This window comes from Triturus cristatus, chromosome 2_2, assembly GCF_964204655.1.
Source record: "Triturus cristatus chromosome 2_2, aTriCri1.1, whole genome shotgun sequence".
NCBI lineage: Eukaryota > Metazoa > Chordata > Amphibia > Caudata > Salamandridae > Triturus > Triturus cristatus.
Genome location: NC_140582.1, coordinates 403,529,630 through 403,551,615, shown reverse-complemented (window position 1 = coordinate 403,551,615; position 21,986 = coordinate 403,529,630).

The window sequence follows — 21,986 nt, the reverse complement described above, 5'->3', positions numbered from 1 at the left end:
CTTGTGACTGAGGTACAGGATTGAACTGGGGTCCAAAACCGGCCCGGCCAACGTAAAAGAAGTGGCCCACATTTGCAGATTGGGTCTTGCTGGAAAGTACTGGGGGGGCTTTACATGAGACGTGTTTTCTTAACTTCAGGAGGATATAAAACAAATGCAAATGTTGCCTGCACACTTTGTGCACGGATTTGTTCACACTGGTGAATCACACCTGAATATAAGTGAAGGTAATTGTCAGGCTCCCTGCTTGTGCTGAATTTGCATACAGGGCCGGCAGATCAAGAGACTGGGAATGACACGTCCCTCGACTCCCTCCCCCACCTTCCCCAATGATTCCTCCCCCCACTTTTGTAAAAGGAGGTAATAGAGGCCCATCTGCGCTGAAAAATACCACGTAGGCCCTCACTGGGCTGTTGGCAGCATCTGAAGAGCACAGCAAAAGTCCAAATTTGCTTCAATGCCACACAAAAAGGCAGCACACAGTTGCAACTTACATACCGGCACATTGTACATTTCCCGAGTGTCAGTCTTAGCAATCTGACTTTGCTGAGATATGTCTATACTTCTATATGTATTTTTATGCTTGTTATATATCAGAAGATCCGATACCTATAAAACACAGGTATACATCTATTTGTATGTTTCTTTTATGTCTGATGGCAATAGCAAAATGCAGAGACACATGCATGCATGGTTTCAGTAATATGGTAAGACTTACAACTGTGACATGTGAAGGGTTGGTGCTTTATATTTGCCTAGGCCAAACAGTCTGAGTAGTCTCTGAATAGTGAAGCTACAAGAGAAAACTAAGGTTTAAGACATGTTGGCGGAGGGATTAGTAATTAGGCTTAGTAATTAGGCTACTTTGTATGAGCCTTCCAATCACCCAGGCAGTATCAATGCACTCATGCAATGAAGTAGACTCTACCTATACACAAATCCAGTCAATCATATATTACCTATGCAAACATGCAATGACCCAGGCCGTAGTTTTGCATTCAGCTATTCAGTAAGCCACTACCTATGCACTCATCTATTCTGTTAAGCAATACTGACGCAGCCATCGAATGATACAGGAACTATAGTTGCACTAAACCATTCCCTGAAGCACTATTCATGCACTCATCCAATGATAAAAACATTAGCTTTGCACTCAGGTACTTCCCATGCACTCATACAATCACCCAGGCACTACCTTTGCACTGATGCAATCACATAGGCACTATGCATGTACTCAGGCAATCAGTAAGGCACTAGTTTTGCACTCAACTGTTCACTCAGGCACTACCTATGCAGTTATCTATTCTCCCAGGCACTACTGTGGCACTCATCCAATGACCCAGCCATTACTGTTACACTCATGTTTTTAATGAGGCACTATTCATGCACTAATCCAAGCATTAAGATGATACTCTTTCACTCATGAAGTTACTCAGGCACAACATATGCATTCATACAGTCACACAGGCACTACCCCTGCACTCATGCTATCACATATGCACTAGGTATGGAATCAGTCAGGTACTACTCTTGCACTCAGCCATTCACTCAGACAGCACCTATGCAGTCATCAAGTCATTAATGAAGTACCCATATAGTCATGCAATCAGAGAGGCACTATCTATACATACATCAAATTAATGACGCATTACCTACACAGTGATGCAATCACTTAGCTACTACTCTTGCACTCAAGCATTCACTCAACTACTCATGCACTCATCCATTCACTCAGGCAGCATGTATGCAGTTATCCAATGACACAGCCATTTCTCTTGCATGCGTCCTTCCATTCAGGCAGCACCCATTAAATCACGCAGGCACTACTGCTGCACTCAAACAATCACACAGGCACTGCTCATGCAATCAAGGACGCACTACATATGCACACATTGAATTTATAAGACATTCCCTACACAATCGTGCAATGAATCAGGCACTACTCTTGTACTCATCCATGTACTCAGGCACTACCCATGCACTCATCTATTCTGTGAAGCACTACCCATGCACTCATTCAAGGACGCAGGTACTACAATTGAATTAATCCATTCACTCAGGCACTACCGATGTATTGTTCTAAGCAGCCAGACATTACTCTTGCACTCATTAATTTACTGAGGTACTAGCCATGAATTTTCATATGTGTTATGCATGTGAAGATCATATACCTATATAGGTATACATGCATTTGTATGCTGTTTTATGTATGATGTCACTAACAAAAAGCACAGACGCAGGTACTACAATTGAATTAATCCATTCACTCAGGCACTACCGATGCATTGTTCTAAGCAGCCAGACATTACTCTTGCACTCATTAATTTACTGAGGTACTAGCCATGTATTTTCATATGTGTTATGCATGTGAAGATCATAGACCTATATAGGTATACATGCATTTGTATGCAGTTTTATGTATGATGTCACTAACAAAAAGCACAGACACATGTATGCATGTTTTCAGAAATATGATGACACTTACAACAGTGACATGCAAAGGGTTCATACTTTATATTTGGCTAGGCCCAACACTCTTAGTGGTTACTGAACAGTAAAGGTGCTAGAGAAAATTTAGGTTTAAGACATGCTGGAAGAGGGATTAGTGATTCATCTACGTTGTTGAATTGTTAGTGACATCCTACATGAAAGAAAGATACAAACACATGTGTTTTATAGATGTACCATCTTCAGATGCATTACATGTGTGAAAATAGATGTACAAGTAGAGATATACCTCAGTGCACTATTTTCAACTAGAGAGACTGCACTTTCCATTTCAAGAACCCACCAAAATGTATACGGCGTACTTCAAGTGTACCTTTCCATAGACTCATACAAACTAGCCTAAGCACTAATCCCTCTCTCAGGATATTTTAAACCTCAGTTTTCTCCTATAGCTTCACTATTCAGCGACTACACAGGGTGTTTGGCCTAGTGAAATATAAAGCAGCAACCCTTCATGTATAACTGTTGTGAGTCTGTGCATATTCCTGAACGCATGCATGTATATGTCGGTGCCTTTTGCTAGTGGCATCATACATACAAAATACATAAAAACAGATGTATGATGGCACTAGCAAAAGGCACAGACGTGCATGCATGCTTTGAGGAGTATGGTGAGACATACAATAGTAAAATTGCAAAGATTGGTGTTTTGAATTTCTGGAGTTCTCTTACTTGTTTGTGCACTTGTCTGGACGGTTTCTGAATGTACATTCCTTGTTTCTGCACTTGTCTTGTTTCTTTGTTCTTGTGTGTTTCTGGAGCTCTGCTGCTTGTTTTTGTACTTCGCTTCTTTGATTCTGCACTGTTTTTGCAGCTTTTTCGTCTTTTCCTACACCTCTCTTCTCTGTTTCGCCACTTCTGTTCTGTCTTTCTGTACCTCACTTTTTTTTCTGCCGATGTCTTAATTCTTTATGCACTAGTCTTGCTACTTTAACCAGGTCTGTTGCTTCTTTCTGCAATTGTATTGTCTCTATCTACACCTCTGTTGGTTCTTTTGGCTGTCATATTGCCTCTTTTTGCTCCCATGTTGTATGTTTCTGTACCCCTTTTCTCTCTTTCAGCATGTTTGTTGCATCTTTAGGCATATTTGTTAGCCCCTGTTTCTGCACCTGTCTTGCTTCTTTTTGCACACCTCTTGCCTATTTCTGTACCTGTGTTCCCTGTTTTGGAGTTGTCTTGCCTCTTTCTGTATCCCTCTTGCATATTTGTGCGCTTCTCTTGCATGTTTTAGCACTTCTGTTGTTTCTTTGTGCAGCTCTGTTGCCTCCTTCTGAATTTCTCTAATTTTATAGTAGCTGTGTTGGTGTGTATTTCTTTTACATTATTTTGAAACTTATTTCTTTCTGTCAGTGAACCACATATTAAAAACAGGAGTTCATCAATCACATGTTTCAGCAAAAGAATTCATAGACAGAGTTCAACAAAGAGATAAAAATGTAATTAATTTGATGGCATGTCAACGTGGTACCAATGAATATTGGTTTTGTCATCAAGGTGAACTTAAATGTATGTTAAGAAACTTAGGTACACCAACATGGTTCGTAAAACATATCTATGCTGAATATGCATGGGAAGATTTACTTGAATGTCTACGAGAAGCAAATTCAAATATAAAAAATATTGAAATGAAGACACCTGGAGAACTCTGCTCTTTGGGTCCTGCAAATGTGTGCAGGTATTTTAACCATAGGTTGCGAACTATGATGTCATTTATCTGCAATAAAATTGATGGTCCTCTTGGAGAAATTACTGTGTTTTTTGTTTGGCGTAAAGAGTACCGTGCCAGAGGTGCTCCTCATATACACATGCTATTATGGATAAAGAATGCTAAAAAATGTGGAACTGATACTGATGAAACTGTAGTGTCTTTCATCAAACAGTATGTTACCTGTGACATTCGAAGAGAAGGAAGAGAAAAGAGCTTGAGACAACAAGTATTTACGTTTTCAAAGTCACCGCAGTGGAAAGCACTGCTTATGAAAATGCAAGTCGAAAGGGACATTTTATACAATGTGTTGTTTTGGATTCCCACGTCCAATAATTTCTAAAGGAAGAGTAAATTCTTTTTTGTCAGCAGTAAGGCATACAATAACTTGGAAATCTCTCAAGAATACATACAACTTAAAAAGAACAGAACAGTCACAGTATATTAATGACTACAATCCAGTTATTTTGAAATAGTGGAATGCAAACATGGATATTCAATATGTTACAGATAAATCAATTGCCGGTGCATGCTATGTTACATCATATATAAAGAAATCAGAGAAGACAGAGATGAAAGAAATGTGGGAAGAAATTTCACAAGAGAAGAGTCTTGGCAAAAAATTGTACAGCTTTAACTTGAAAATGCTTTCCCACCAAGAGATTGGATCCTATGAATGTGCAGATCACTTCTGCTCTTCCAGTTTATATTCAAACTCAAGAGGAATCATTTGGGTAAGTTTAGGTCTGGAATGCACACAAAATAAAGTATTGAAAACATTACAAGAAATTGAAGACTTAGCACTGAATGAACCAGAAAGTACAGAAATTCTCAAAACTAATATGTTGGATACACACTATCCCAAAAAGGAGTCCACATCTGGAAAAGCTATGACTGTATGAAATACTTCGGCATTACAGCCTTAAAAGAAATGTTACAAAACATATAAAACAAGGCAAATATGCAGTAATTGGATGTTATGGATGTTTAGTAAAACATGCCAAAGGAAATCTTATTAACCACAGAAAACTCAGTTGCAAAACTACAGATAAGAGAGAATTTTTCTATTTAGCACTTCTGCAACTGTTCAAGCCATGGCGCAATGAAATGAATTACTTGGCGATTTCCACTGAAATGAAGATTCTTTTAATGCATGTAAAGATAGCATTCAATGCACAATTTTCTAGGCCTGGGCGGTAAATTCCGTTCCGTTCGCGGAATTTGCGGAATTTGGGTAATTTCGCGTTCCGCGGAGAACGCGAAATTGCCCAAAAATCTGCGTTCCGCGACTTCGCGAACAGGAAAAAAGTATCGCGAACAAGCAATTCCGCGTGTTCGCGGAATTTCAGCATGTTCGCGGAGATTTTTTACCGTTTCGCGGAGATTTGCGTAACGCGATTACGCAAATTCCGCCCACCCCTACAATTTTCCCTACATATCTCCAAATGTTAAATGATGAGATTAAACAAGAAAACACTATTGCATCTGAAATAGCTAAAGACAGTTCTCATGATAGTCAAAGTTCTGGTCCACTGATTCAAGATCCACTGGGACAACCAATAATCGTAAATGAAGCAGCAATAGCCATGAAAGAGTTAGAAATTGCAATGAACAAACACAACAGGATAATATTATTTTGGAAAATTTAGAAGAGCAACTAAGTATTGAACAAAAATAAATATATATACAAGTGACACAACAGATACAACACGGTTTGTTGCATGAAAAAAAGAATGCCAATGGTCATCATTTAAACCTATTCTTATGTACATCAGTGGTCAAGCTGGAATAGGTAAATGTTTTTTAATTCAAGTTTTGACCAGTTATCTACCGAAAACTACAGATTCACATTTATCTTGTGTTGCAACAGCTCCAACTGGATTAGCAGCACACAATATTAAAGGGATTACTTTATATAGATTACTTATGCTACCAGTTGAACATGATGATAAATTAGAATATCAGAACCTGTCTGGAGAAGCTTGTTATGAGGTGTCAAGAGTGCTGAAGAAAATGAAACTTTTAATAATTGATAAGGTGAGCATGGTCTCAAACTTAATGCTTACCTTTGTACACTTGAGGATGCAACAGATTTTAACCTCTTCACGGCCCATGACGAGATAGTCTCGTCATGGAGCACGGTTGCGCTGTGCCCATGACGAGACTATCTTGTCATGAACCCCACCCACTAGTGCAACGCCCGGCACAAGAGGGGGAAAGGGCGTGGCACTGAAGGGGTTAAAAGCAGAATACAATGATCTGTTTGGAGGAAAACATTTAATTGTATTTGGAGATCTACTACAACTAACTCGAGTAAAAGGACAACCAGTTTTTAAAACAGTTGTACATGAAGACACTGGAAAGACTTTGGGAAGTTTTGGAAATGTGAACATTTGGATACATTTTGAATATAAAGAAGTTATAAAGAATATGCGACAAGCAAGTGATAAAGATTATGGGAATATTCTTAAAGATATAAGAATTGGTGTCTTGACAAAACATTTTAAACAAGCTTTAGAACATCTGCTGCTAAGGAACTTGTTTAAAATTGAAAACACAGTGGCTGAAGTAATGAACAAGAAAATTGGAAAAAAGAAGTCTATAGTTTGCCTAATGCCTACACTGGAAGAGCGTTCTACATTCAATCAAAAGCTTCTGAAACTGGAAAAACAAGATATAGTTGAAATTGAAGCTACTGATAAAACTGAATACAAGGGAGTGACTATTCTTCTTACAGAGAAACTACAGACTAAATTCCACTCTTTGGAAACGTCTGTTTCTAAAACTGCAAGCTTAGAAAAAACGTTACATGTTTGTATCAACTGTCGGGTCATTTTACGGCATAATTTGAATGTAGAAGAAGGTTTAGTAAATGGGGCAATGGAAAAAGTTGTAGATTTAGTAAAATTTCAGAACAGAAATGAAATAGAATTTTTGAAAATAAAAATTGATCAAATTAAAGAGGTGTTATGTTGTACATTTTTTGCTTTTGCTTGAAAAAACTTGTATGTTCGCAGAAAACAGTTTCCTTTGTATTTAGCATATGCAGTAACTATTCATAAATCTCAAGGTTTAAGTATAGACAGTGCTTTGGTAAATATTGGAAGTACATTGTTCAAAGAGAAAATGGCATACATTGCATTATCTCAAGTAAGAACATTGTCTGATTTGTATTTGATTGATTTCGATTGGGAAAAAGGTTAGTGCTGATGTAAATTGTGTAAGAGAGTATAACAATTTAAAAAGACTTTATACACCAGATTTAGGTGAATATCCCATATATGAGAAATGTAGTGTGTCCAAAACAGAAATATGTCAAAGATTCAAGTGATGTTGAAAACAATAAAAAAGATTGAAGAGAAAGTAGAAGGTGTAAAGAAACAGAAATTGGAAACTTTTGAAGACATTGTAGGATACCAGTTTGAAAATAGTTCAGGTATCAACTGTTATGCTAATGTGATTCTCAATGTTTTGTTTTATCACCAATATCTTCATCTTAAAATCATGGGAAATATGGAAAAAGGATCCTGTTCTGCACTACATCATGTATTTCAACAGTTGGTAACTGTCAGAAGTAAAATGCATACGTTGTAGAGCAAAGTAAACTATAAAGCAAAATTAAAATTTTTGTTGCCAGTCAAATATCTATTTCTGGAAGAACTTAAAAAACAGTGGCTATTAATTTCCATGCTGCACCTACTACCACATATGGATACTATACTGTGTATAAGGATGGACATATCGCAACGATGCCTACTTGGAATTTAAACCTAGATTGCCTTACGAATTACCAAATTCATATTTAATATTTTTGAACCCAAGATTTTGAATACATCATTCGGCTTATTGGGAAGATGTGAACATGAATTAACAAATTCATAGTAGATATTTTGAAACCTAAATTTTGAATACATCATTCGACCTATTAGGAAGATGTAAACGGAAAGTTGACAGCACTGGATACAATTATTTATTATAATTAGTGTTTGGAGTATTATTTGTGCTAATTGGTATTGCATTTGGAAAAATTGTGTTGAAAAGCAAATAGTTTATATATTTGCTCAATATTTTACCAGATGTAAATGAGAGTGTACATTTCAGAAATGTCCTTGAGATAAATATTAGAAACTGTAGTTAGGAAAACAAATAGCTACACATATTGAAAATAATGCTCTAGGCTGATTTTATTTTTCTACAATCTAGAAATGATCCATGATGATACTACGTTGAAATCACTGTGTATGGTGAAGTTAAGTGGAATCTGAAAACAGTAAAAAAGGGAAACTGAAAATGTTATGTAATTCTAAAATTATGTGTTCCTCTTAAAAATGTAATAGCATAATTTCTGTAATACATTACATTACATAACAGTGTTCCTTTTTCTTCTTTATAGTAGGTAGTGGTGAACTTTGAAAAGAGTTTTAATCCTGTTTAGCACAATACTTCTCTAAAATAGTTCAACAGAGTCATGTTACTAAATTACATTAAAAAGGTAAGAATACTAACATAATATGTATGATAACGTAAAACAATGTTTGAAGTTCATTTATATGTTATTTCTTTGCAATAAACATTATATTTGATCCTTTATACTATTTCAACACTTTGGTTGTGTTGCTGATGTCGTTAGCCAGGTAGTCCTACCTACCTATGCTCTCATGTAATCTGTGTGGCACCACTTTAGCATTATTAGGATAACCCAGGCATTATTCTTGTATTTTTCCTTTTACACAGGCACAACCTATGCACTCATGGTATCACCCAGACAGAACCCCTGCACTTATGCAATCACCAACGGACTACCCATGTACTCATACAATCACCCAGGCACTACTCACGTACTCATCCATTCACTCAGGCAGTACCCATGCACTCATCTATTCCCTCATGCACTAGCCATGTACTTATACAATGACCAAGACATTACTCTTGTACTCATACTGTCACTCAAATATTTCCCATGTAGAGATACAATCACCCAGGCACTACTCCTTGACTCATGGAATCACCCAGACAGTATGCATGGACACATGTAATCACTAGGGCACTAGTTTTGCACTTAATTATTCACTCAGGCACTACCCAAGCACTCATCCATTCTCTGATGTACTACCCATGCACTCATACTATTACCCAGGGATTACTGTTTCAGTTGTCTTTGAACTTTGGCACTACCTATGCAGTGAACTAACCACCCAGACATTAATCTTGCACTCATGAATTCACTCAGGCAGTGCCAATGCAGTAATACAATCAACCAGGCACGAGTCTTGCACTCAGCCATTCACTCAGGCACTACCCATGGAGTAATCCATTCACTTAGGCAGTTGCAGGGATTCAGCCTAAAGTGACTCCTATGTGTACGATTATGGGACCTTAGTAGGTAGGGACTGAGTCATCCTATTACCCGAGTGCCCATAAGTCCCGGACCAACTTACTATATTGTCTCATTTGCTATCCTAATCCCTTACAGAGAAACAAGTGATTAGACAAGCCAGAACACAACACTCCCACATCTCCTAGGAATTGCAGTAACAAGACACATCCTTTCACTGTCACTCTTGTACTTTGAAGATCTGATACAGACATGAAACATTTGAAAATATTTATTTTAAGTTATGCGGCATAACATGCAGTATATGTGCCACAACATGAAAAAAGTGTATGATAGAAATAATATCAGTATAGCAGTTAGTCCATATCTGATAAAGGAAGATGTCATCATAAAAAGACAACAGAGTAAATACTATACTGTGTAACCTCCCTCTCCTTGCTAAAAATATGTATTATTATATAATAGAAGATCTTTGAGCTTTGTTCGCAGACCACATACCTTTGAATATAGATGGTAAATCTAAATTATAGGTGCTGTTTTGCTGTTCTCCCTGGAAAAGTTTCTCTCCAAGTGTATGTGCCACCTATTTGTGTATTCCAATTGTATCAAAGTATGGGTGTTCAAAAACAACTCTATTGGTATGTTTTATACAGGTGCTAGGGCCTGATCAGAACAAAATAAAAAAGGACATTGTTTATTGACTTTGCCCAGAATGTTGAATTCAAAGTTCTGAAAGATGCTCAGAAGAAACACAGCAGACAGTTCTCATGTGAAAAGTTCGAACAAGGTATTTTGCTAAAATAAAACCTTGTGTTAGCATGTGCAAAGGCTGGATAATGGATGCAGGGCTAATGGTAGCTTACTGAAGTCGATAATGTTCCCAATGGCCAAGTCACACCCTTTCCTTTGCCACCCAGGCAGGCAAACAGACCAAAAACATAAGCAGAGCCAAACCGAATCTGTAAAGGTGAAATAGTAGAAAAAGTCAATATCTTAAAGTTCGCAAGGAATGAAAAAGGAAATGAGAAAAAGTTAAAAAAAGAACATTGTTTTTGAAGTGTAGAAATAACAGGCCATCAAATCGGGGTCCCATGCACACTTATGGAGTTCCATCGAAATGCAAGAATTCAACAAGCACCCCGGAATGCAATCAGCTCCAAAAGGTCATCCGCACCTCTCCAAGCAAAGAGGGTTGCCATCCAATTGAGCAAGCCAAAAGAACAGCTGTGGTTATCGTATTCTCATGCAAACAGGACCATGTGAGGGAAACCTGCGTGATATTCGATGATACTATGCTGCAAGAGGCACTGCGCATGAGTGCACATACTCCAGCTCCTCCTTATTGCATGATTAAATGCATCCATCAAGCGTGTGTCTCCAGAACAGTCGTGGTCATGAACCAGCAATGGACTCACCAACAGATCATAATCCAGGTCAGCGCATGAAGTAGTGGAGAGGCAGACATCCAGGCCGCACTCAAAGGGGCACTCGAGACAGTAGAACACAGGTTGCACACAGGTGAAATAGACGTAGCAGATGTTCAGCCTATAGCTGATGCCAAGAGTCACCAATGCACAACTGCAATTGGCCTAGATGGGGCTCAACCACAGGGTGGGGAGTCATTTCATAGTAGAAGCAGAAGAAAAAGCACTTCACAAACCAGCAAGAGCACCAGGGAAACACGCCAAATGAACTTGGAGAATTAGAATGAATAAAATTCGGTATTTCTCCAAAAATAGTTTGAAAAGAGATAACGAGGTCGGGGTCGACTTATTTAAAAAATGTGGTAGGTCTTCGGTCTTAGACTCATTAAATATCTGGTGTATTAATTTTACAAAATATAGAGGGAGATTGGTATTGATCAGTGACTAAATGTCACTTGGTGGGTCTCAAGCTGATGTAGGACCCACATCTTGTTGAAACAATAGCACTTTGAATAAGCATACATTTTTAAAACCTGTTTTCAAGGTGGAAATGGAAGGCCATAGCAAATTATCTACAATCCCATGTTGTAGGTGGACAAAAGACATTGGTGCAACATGCTCCTAAGCCACAGCAGTTATGGTTATTTAGGATAAGTAAACTGCTGTTTAAAAGCACAATGAGCGTGATAATAACAGCAGGCACTTGAGTTTCCTTAAAAAAACTGTACAAATGACAGGCCAAAACTTTAAAATCTCTGTGTACTTTAATTTGTTTAGAAATTAAAGAATGTTCTACGGCACAATCACAGTGGTTCCCTGTTAGGAGAACCTATTTATCTTCATGCTGACAGCAAAATGCAAAAGCAACAAATACAATTCATGAATAAAAGTAGTTCCAAGGGACCTAAATGTACCAACGGATTAATGTTTCATGCAATGAAGGATGCACTAGCTTTACACACATCCAATCAATCAGACATTGCCAATGCAATCATGCAATCACCCAGGTACTACTCTTGCACTCAATTATACACTCAGACAGTACCCTTGCACTCATGGATTCCCTCAGGTACTACCCATGCACTCCTACAATGACTCCGGAATTACTCTTGAAGTCATCCTTTTACTGAGGCAGTACCCATGCACTGTTCTAAGCAGCTAAGTATTAGTCTTGCACTCATACTTTCACTTAGGCACTACCCATGCACTCATAGAATCAAATAGGCACTACTTATACACACATTCAATCAATCACAAATTGCTTATGCAGTCATGCAATCAGCCAGGCACTACTCTTGAAATCAACCCTTCACTCAGGCCCTGCGTATGCACTCATGAATTCCCTGAAGTAAAATCTATGCACGTATCTATTCACTGAGGGACAACCCAAGCATTTATCCAGCTATCCAGGCAATAAACCACTACTCATAGAAACTGTCAGGCAGTACTGTTGCACTCATTCTTTCACTCCAGCAGTACACATGTATTTATGTAATCCGCTATAAAGTTTACATATACTCATAGAATGACCCACACACTACAAATTCATTCATGCAATCATTCAATAACGCCCCCAACTTTAATTCTATTAAAAGTAACTATTGGAAGTTTAATTTATCAAGAAAAGTTAAAAAATATAAGTGATTTTTTTTTAATTTTCCTTTTTCTTTTCAAAATGTTGTAATATATCACACTTAACAAAATTGCAAAAAAGAGAACAATGTTAATACAAAGAATTAAGAATGTTAGCTCAACTATGTTATGTTTTTTTAAAAACTGTTTATAAAAATTTGAGAACTTTTTAAAAATATTTTAAAAATGATAAATGAAAAAGGAAAAAAAAGTAAAAACATCTTTTCATAATTTTTTTTAAAGGCACAGTAGAAAATCATACATAAAATCATAGGTTTGAGGGACGTTATAGTTAGGAATTAGAATTTTAAAATACCTTAGAAATTCATTGAAAAAAAACATGTGTTTTAGGAACGTTATAGTTAGGTATGAGCAGTTAAAAAACTTTTGAAATTCAGTGACAAAAACACAGTTTTCAGGGACATTATATTTAGGCTGACATTTCACTCGTGAAATACCAGAGAAATGTGTCTGTTATAGTTTGCTGAGCTAACTATAACTCACGCCCACGCAATGCACTGCTGATGACATCATATATTACATCATTCATTATATGGTCAGTGACATCACTGATGACATCTCAAATGACATCACTGATGACATCACTGATGACATCATCCACTTCATATCTGACACACCTCCTCACACCCTAATATAACCTTTCATACATTCAAGCTAAAATACAGACTCCCATTCTCAAAACCATAGACACTCCAATACCAGTTAGTACATACCCACTTACTGATTCATAGCTTTACACACATCTAGTCACTCACCCATACAGTCACTCATACATGCAGTTACTCATCAATACAGCTACCGAAATATGCACTCAGACACCCATACAGACACTCACATACCCCCACTCTCCCATAGAGTTACTCCCACACCTAGTCAGTCACCCAAAGAATCAATGGCACTGCCATTTACTCATCTATACAGTTATACACTCACCACCTCACTTATTCATACAGATATTAACACATACTTACTCTCTTATACAATCACTGACACAAGCACACACTCATCCATACAGCCAGTCTGACAAACACTCACATTCACAGATAGTCACTTGTATAGTCCAACACTCACATATACTGCCTTTCACATATGTAGTTACTCACATGTATACTAGTGTAACATCCATTCACTCACATTACACAGCCATATGCATACTCACTCACCCATACAGCTCCTTGCAGATCCAATCATGAACCCACACACCCATTAAATCACCCACTCACATATCCATGCAGGGAGTCACACACATACCCACCCATCCACACAGACATTCAGGCATCCATACAGGAACTCAGACAGCCAATCATTAACCCATATAGGCATTCATTTAGCTACTCACCAACCCATGCAGCCACAAACACACCAACTGACAGACTGATATAGACATTCACACAGATTAGTCATTCTCCCATGCATTCGCTAAGACCCATTTAATCACTCACTTATACAGTCAGTCACGCACCCACGAAATCATCCATTTGGACACTCATAGAGCCACTCATTCTTCCATACACAATGGCGTATATATATATATATATATATTCACAGAAAAAACCATAGGTTTCTTGGGTGTAATAGTTAGCTACCCATTTCACTCATACAAAACCATAGAAATTCCTCCGTTATAGTTAGTTCTGCTAACTATAACTCACGCGCCCGCAATGCACTGCTGATGATGTCAAATATAGCATCATTCATGACATGGTCAGTGACATCACTGATGACATCTCAAATGACATCACTGATGACATCATTGATGGCATCATCCACTGAATGTGCTTTAGTTTGAAATTTAAATATGTATTATATATACCAATCTGTATTGAAGATTGAGTGGATATATAACTGTCTGGATGGAGGATTTAGTAGCTGTCTGACTGTCTTTTTAAGTGAGTAATTAAAAGTGTCTCACTTAATACATGGATTAGTAACTAAACTATGTGAATGTGTGCAGCACTGTCTCTGTTGTTGTATAACATGCTGCATCAGTTGGTCACTAACTACATGAGTGGATTAGGTATTGATTTGTTGGGTGAGTATTTGTATGGGACACTGAGTTTGTGTGTGGTTGGATGGGGTGGGTGTAACTCTATGCATAGATATGTGAATGGTTGATTGACTAGGTGTATGAGTTTAAGAGTGCATGTGGAAACAGTTGTTTGGGTGACTGAGTGTATTTATTTGTGTGTTGGTGAGCGAATATATGTTTTAGTTGTACATCTTCAACAAAGAAAAAAATAAAAGGCATTGTATGTGAGAGTTGGTGTATATAAATAAGTATGTGTAAGAGTCAGTGATTGTGAGAGTAACTATATGAATGAGTGTATAATTGTAATGGTGCTTTTTTAACACATTAACGATGAGTTACTATGTGTTTGAAAAATGAGGTGTTGTTGGATAATTGTGTAAGTGAGTAAATTTAAGTGCGATACATTTTTTTCATGAGTGAGTAGAATGACTGCATAACCGACTAAGATGACTGCTGATGTGTCAATGTCTATATATGTGTATAAGTGCATTTGATAGTGTTCTATTAATTAATGACTGCATGTATAGATGATTCTGTTGTTGAATGGGTAGTTGTGTGTGTAGACTTAGGAATCAGTGAGTGGGTATGTAGTAACTGGTATTGGTGTGTCAAATATGGTACTCTGTATTTTACAGTGAGTGATGAAAGGTTATACTAGTGTATGATGAGGTGTATCAGATTGTCAAGTGGATGATGTCATCAGTGATGTCATTTGAGATGTCATCAGTGATGTCATCAGTGATGTCACTGACCATGTCATGAATGATGCAGTATGTGACATCATCAGCAGTGCATTGCGGGTGCGTGAGTTATAGTTAGCAGAACTAACTATAACAGAGGAATTTCTATGGTTTTGTATGAGTGAAATGGGCAGCTAACTATAACACCCCTGAAACCTATGTTTTTTTCTGTGAATTTCTAAGGTTTTTTAAATGCTAATTTCTAACTATAACGTCTCTGAAACCTATGTTTTTTTCAGTGAATTTCAAAGGTTTTTTAAATGCTAACTTTTAAGTGTGATAGTAGTTATATCTATTTTTTTGTACTGATTTTCTACAGTTTTTAACTGTTTATTTATAAATATTTTATTCATTAAATAACATTATATATTTTTCTGAAAATTGCAAAAAAAAATATGTTTTAATTAAAAATTCCAATTTTTTTCGGAGTCGCTCACTCAAAGTGTACACATCACGGTAGGTGCGTGCATTCTAGCCGCCATTTTAGAAAAGTCATGAAGGATCCGCGTATGGTATGCGACGGCTGCGTGTTTTTCAGTTACATCATATACATTTAATATCACGTGATATGCGCGATTGGTATGCGACCAGTCTGCGACTCCTGCTCCCGCGCATTCGTGACACATGCGCATTATGGTATGAGATGTTTGCGCGGTTGCGGGTCCCGCGTGACATCATATACGTGCTGGGGCGCGCTGGGTGCGCGACTCCCACAAAAAAAAATTATGTTCCAAAATTATATGTATGCGTCTTTAAAATACATAACAAGGCAAGAGATTATGTAAGATATTCATCAAAATAATATATTTGTACTTATAATAAACTTATAATATTTTTAAATATATTTTTGCGAAGTCGGGTGCGTGCATCGTGAGTGCAGAAAACCAGGTCAGCAGAGCTGCTGTAGAGCCAGAGAACCAGGTCAGCAGAGCTGCTTTAGAGCCTAAGAACTAGGTCAGCAGAGGTGCTCTAGAGCCAGAGAACCAGGTCAGCAGAGCTGCTGTAGAGCCAGAGAAACCAGGTCAGCAGAGCTGCTTTAGAGGGAGAGAACCAGGCCAGCAGAGCTGCTTTAGAGCCAGAGAACCAGGTTAGCAGAGCTGCTTTAGAGCCAGAGAACCAAATCAGCAGAGCTACTTTAGAGCCATAGAACCAGGTCAGCAGAGCTGCTTTAGAGCCAGAGAACCAGGTCAGTAGAGCTTCTCTGGAGCCTAAGAACCAGGTCAACAGAGCTGCTCTAGAGCCAGAGAACCAGGTCTGCAGAGCTGCTGCAGAGCCAGAGAAACCAGGTCAGTAGAGCTGCTTTAGAGGGAGAGAACCAGGTCAGCAGAGCTACTCTAGAGCCAGAGAACCATATCAGCAGAACTGCTTCAGAGCCATAGAAATGGGTCAGCGGAGCTGCTTTAGAGCCAGAGAACCAGGTCAGCAGAGCTGTTGTGGAGCCAGAGAACTAGATCAGCAGAGCTGCTCTGTAGCATAAGAACTAGGTCAGCAGAGCTGCCATAGAGCCAGAGACCCAGGTCAGCAGACCTGCTGTAGAGCCAGAGAAACCAGGTCAGCAGAGCTGCTTTAGAAAAAGAGAACCAGGTCAGCAGAGCTGCTTTAGAGCCAGAGAACCAGGTCAGCAGAGCTGCTCTAGCTGACACTGACTTACTGACACTGACTGACTGACACTGACTGATTGACACTGACTGGCACAGATTGACTGACACTGACTGACACTGATTGATTGACACTGACTGACACTGACTGGCTGACTGACACTGACTGACACTGATTGACACTGACTGACACTGATTGACTGACACTGACTGACTGACACTGATTGACTGACACTGACTGACACTGATTGACTGACACTGACTGACACTGACTGACACTGACTGACTACTCTCTTCTACCCTACTACTGACTCTCTACTACTCTCTCTCTACTACTCACTCTCTTCTACTCACTCTCTACTACTCTCTACTACTCACTCTCTACTACTCTACTACTCTCGACTACTGACTCTCTACTACTCACTCTCAACTACTCACTCTCTACTACTCTACTACTCACTCTCTACTACTCACTCTCTACTACTCACTCTCTACTACTCACGCTCTACTACTCTCTACTACTCAATGTCTACTACTACTCTCTCTACTACTCACTCTCTACTACTCTCTACTATTCACTCTCTACTACTCACTCTCTACTACTCACTCTACTACTTTCTACTACTCTCTACCACTCACTCTCTACTACTCTACTACTCACTCTCTACTACTCTCTACTACTCACTCTCTACTACACTCTCTACTACTCTCTCTCTCTACTACTCTCTACTACTACTATCTACTATTCACTCTCTACTACTCAGTCTTTACTACTCTCTACTACTCACTCTACTACGCTCTGCTGCTCTCTACCACTCACTCTCTACCACTCTACTACTCTCTACTACTCACTCTCTACTACTCTCTACTACTCTCTACTACTCACTCTCTACTACTCACTCTACTACTCTCTACTACTCACTCTCTACTACTCTCTCTCTACTACTCACTCTCTACTACTCACGCTCTACTACTCTCTACTACTCAATGTCTACTACTACTCTCTCTACTACTCACTCTCTACTACTCTCTACTATTCACTCTCTACTACTCACTCTCTACTACTCACTCTACTACTTTCTACTACTCTCTACCACTCACTCTCTACTACTCTACTACTCACTCTCTACTACTCTCTACTACTCACTCTCTACTACACTCTCTACTACTCTCTCTCTCTACTACTCTCTACTACTACTATCTACTATTCACTCTCTACTACTCAGTCTTTACTACTCTCTACTACTCACTCTACTACGCTCTGCTGCTCTCTACCACTCACTCTCTACCACTCTACTACTCTCTACTACTCACTCTCTACTACTCTCTACTACTCTCTACTACTCACTCTCTACTACTCACTCTACTACTCTCTACTACTCACTCTCTCTCTACTACTCACTCTCTACTATTCACTCTCTACTACTCACTCTCTACTACTCGCTCTCTACTACTCACTCTCCACTACTCACTCTCTACTACCCGCTCTCTACTACTCTCTACTACTCACTCTCTACTACTCTCTACTACACTCTGCTACTCACTCTCTACTACTCACTCTCTACTACTCTACTACTCTCTACTACTCGCTCTACTACTCACTCTCTACTATTCTCTACTACTCACTCTACTACTCTCTCCTACTCTCTACCACTCACTCTCTACTACTCACTCTCTACTACCCGCTCTCTACTACTCTCTACTATTCACTCTCTACTACTCACTCTCTACTACTCACTCTACTACTTTCTACTACTCTCTACCACTCACTCTCTACTACTCTACTACTCACTCTCTACTACACTCTCTACTACTCTCTCTCTCTACTACTCTCTACTACTACTATCTACTATTCACTCTCTACTACTCAGTCTTTACTACTCTCTACTACTCACTCTACTACGCTCTGCTGCTCTCTACCACTCACTCTCTACCACTCTACTACTCTCTACTACTCACTCTCTACTACTCAATCTACTACTCTCTACTACTCACTCTCTCTCTACTACTCACTCTCTACTATTCACTCTCTACTACTCACTCTCTACTACTCGCTCTCTACTACTCACTCTCCACTACTCACTCTCTACTACCCGCTCTCTACTACTCTCTACTACTCACTCTCTACTACTCTCTACTACACTCTGCTACTCACTCTCTACTACTCACTCTCTACTACTCTACTACTCTCTACTACTCGCTCTACTACTCACTCTCTACTATTCTCTACTACTCACTCTACTACTCTCTCCTACTCTCTACCACTCACTCTCTACTACTCACTCTCTACTACCCGCTCTCTACTACTCTCTACTATTCACTCTCTACTACTCACTCTCTACTACTCACTCTACTACTTTCTACTACTCTCTACCACTCACTCTCTACTACTCTCTACTACTCACTCTCTACTACACTCTCTACTACTCTCTCTCTCTACTACTCTCTACTACTACTATCTACTATTCACTCTCTACTACTCAGTCTTTACTACTCTCTACTACTCACTCTACTACGCTCTGCTGCTCTCTACCACTCACTCTCTACCACTCTACTACTCTCTACTACTCACTCTCTACTACTCACTCTACTACTCTCTACTACTCACTCTCTACTACTCTCTCTCTACTACTCACTCTCTACTATTCACTCTCTACTACTCACTCTCTACTACTCGCTCTCTACTACTCACTCTCCACTACTCACTCTCTACTACCCGCTCTCTACTACTCTCTACTACTCACTCTCTACTACTCTCTACTACACTCTGCTACTCACTCTCTACTACTCACTCTCTACTACTTTACTACTCTCTACTACTCACTCTCTACTACTCACTCTACTACTCCCTACTACTCACTCTCTACTACTCTCTCTCTACTACTCACTCTCTACTATTCACTCTCTACTACTCACTCTCTACTACTCGCTCTCTACTACTCACTCTCCACTACTCACTCTCTACTACCCGCTCTCTACTACTCTCTACTACTCACTCTCTACTACTCTCTACTACACTCTGCTACTCACTCTCTACTACTCACTCTCTACTACTCTACTACTCTCTACTACTCGCTCTACTACTCACTCTCTACTATTCTCTACTACTCACTCTACTACTCTCTCCTACTCTCTACCACTCACTCTCTACTACTCACTCTCTACTACTCTCTCTCTCCTACTGACTCTCTACTACTCACCTCTACTACTCTCTACCACTCTCTACCACTCTCTACTACTCACTCTGTACTACTCACTCTCTACTACTCACTCTCTACTACTCTCTACTGCTCACTCTCCACTACTCATTCTCTATTACTCGCTCTCAACTACTCTCTACTACTCTCTCTCTACTACTCTACTACTCTCTCTACTTCTCACTCTCTACTACTCTCTCTCTACTACTCACTCTCTACTACTCTCTACTACTCACTCTCTACTACTTGCTCTCTGCTACTCACTCGCTACTACTCTCTAGTACTCACTCTACTACTCACTCTCTACTACTCTCTACTACTCACTCTCTACTACTCCACTACTCTCTACTACTCACTCTCTACTACTCACTCTCTACTACTCTACTACTCTCTACTACTCTCTCTCTACTACTCACTCTCTACTACTCTCCACTACTCACTCTCTACTACTCTCTCTCTACTACTCTCTATATTCTCACTCTGCTACTCACTCTCTACTACTCTCTACTACTCTCTCTCTGCTACTCTCTACTACTCACTCTCTACTACTCACTCTCTACTACTCTCTACTACTCTCTACTACTCTCTACTACTCTCTACTACTCACTCTACTACTCACTCTCTACTACTCTCTACTACTCACACTCTGATACTTTCTCTACTACTCTCTACTACTTTCTACTACTCACTCTCTACTCTCTAGTACTCACTCTCTACTCTCTACCTCTCTACCTCTCTCTACCTCTCTCTCTACTACTCTCTACCTCTCTACCGCTCTACCTCTACACCTCTACCTCTCTGTACATGCACACATATGCACATATATATGCATATATATGCATATGCATTTATATATATATGTATGTGTGTATATTATCTACTGGCGGTCGCCAGTAGATAGGTATAGTTAGGACCGTGTTTCCATAGGAAATCCGCAACATTCTATTTGGAATAACTTTGGCGCCGGTTGACGAATCCTCGCGAAATTTTCAAAATAAGTGGGGCGCTCCACTCCGCTCCTACCCTGAAAGTCTCGGGGGGATTCGTCAAGCGGGGGCTGAGAAAAAAGGGGGGTCCCAAACGCGTTTTCCCCACGCAATTTTCCATAGGGACCTTTAGTCCAAGGTACAGCCCGAACGGCTGAACAGAATTACTTGAAATTTGGAGAGGTAGTCCTCAGCTCAGGGAAGTGCCTTTTGCAGGTCTGGTGTCAATCTGTTCAGTAGTTCCTGAGAAAATCAAAAGTAAAATCATAAATATATGTGGGCGGAGCCTAACCACACATCTCATCCTGAGATCTGATTGGCTGTCAGCACTTCATCCAAGAAGCATTGCAGTTAATAGAAGGTTTTAAGACTTTAGTTACATTATAAATCATTTGTTGATGGTACCATACTCATTTTAGGAATTGTGGTATGTTCTAAGGTGATTTCACCATGTGAAAAAGCCTTCTGCTAGGATATCATGATTGAGAGAAAAATATTTTCTCATGCTTTTCCCACAGAGGTTTGGAAGGTGATCTATAAGCTAAACTGAGAGCTTATTTTCTGTAAATTCACATTATCTTTCTCAGTCATGTGAGAATGAAGTCTGACATTCTCAGTAAAACATGTACATCCAACAAGGGCAGAGACTGTCAGTTGATTCCTTTGTGTTCTACTGCAGCTTCCCAGAGTGTTCCAAAGAACAACTAGAGCGCTAACAGTCCTACTTGTGATAAACGTAGGGCACACCTGAAGCCATCTTGCTTGGATTAAAGTGGTAACTCTTAAAACATTTAATTTAAAAAGGAACAAA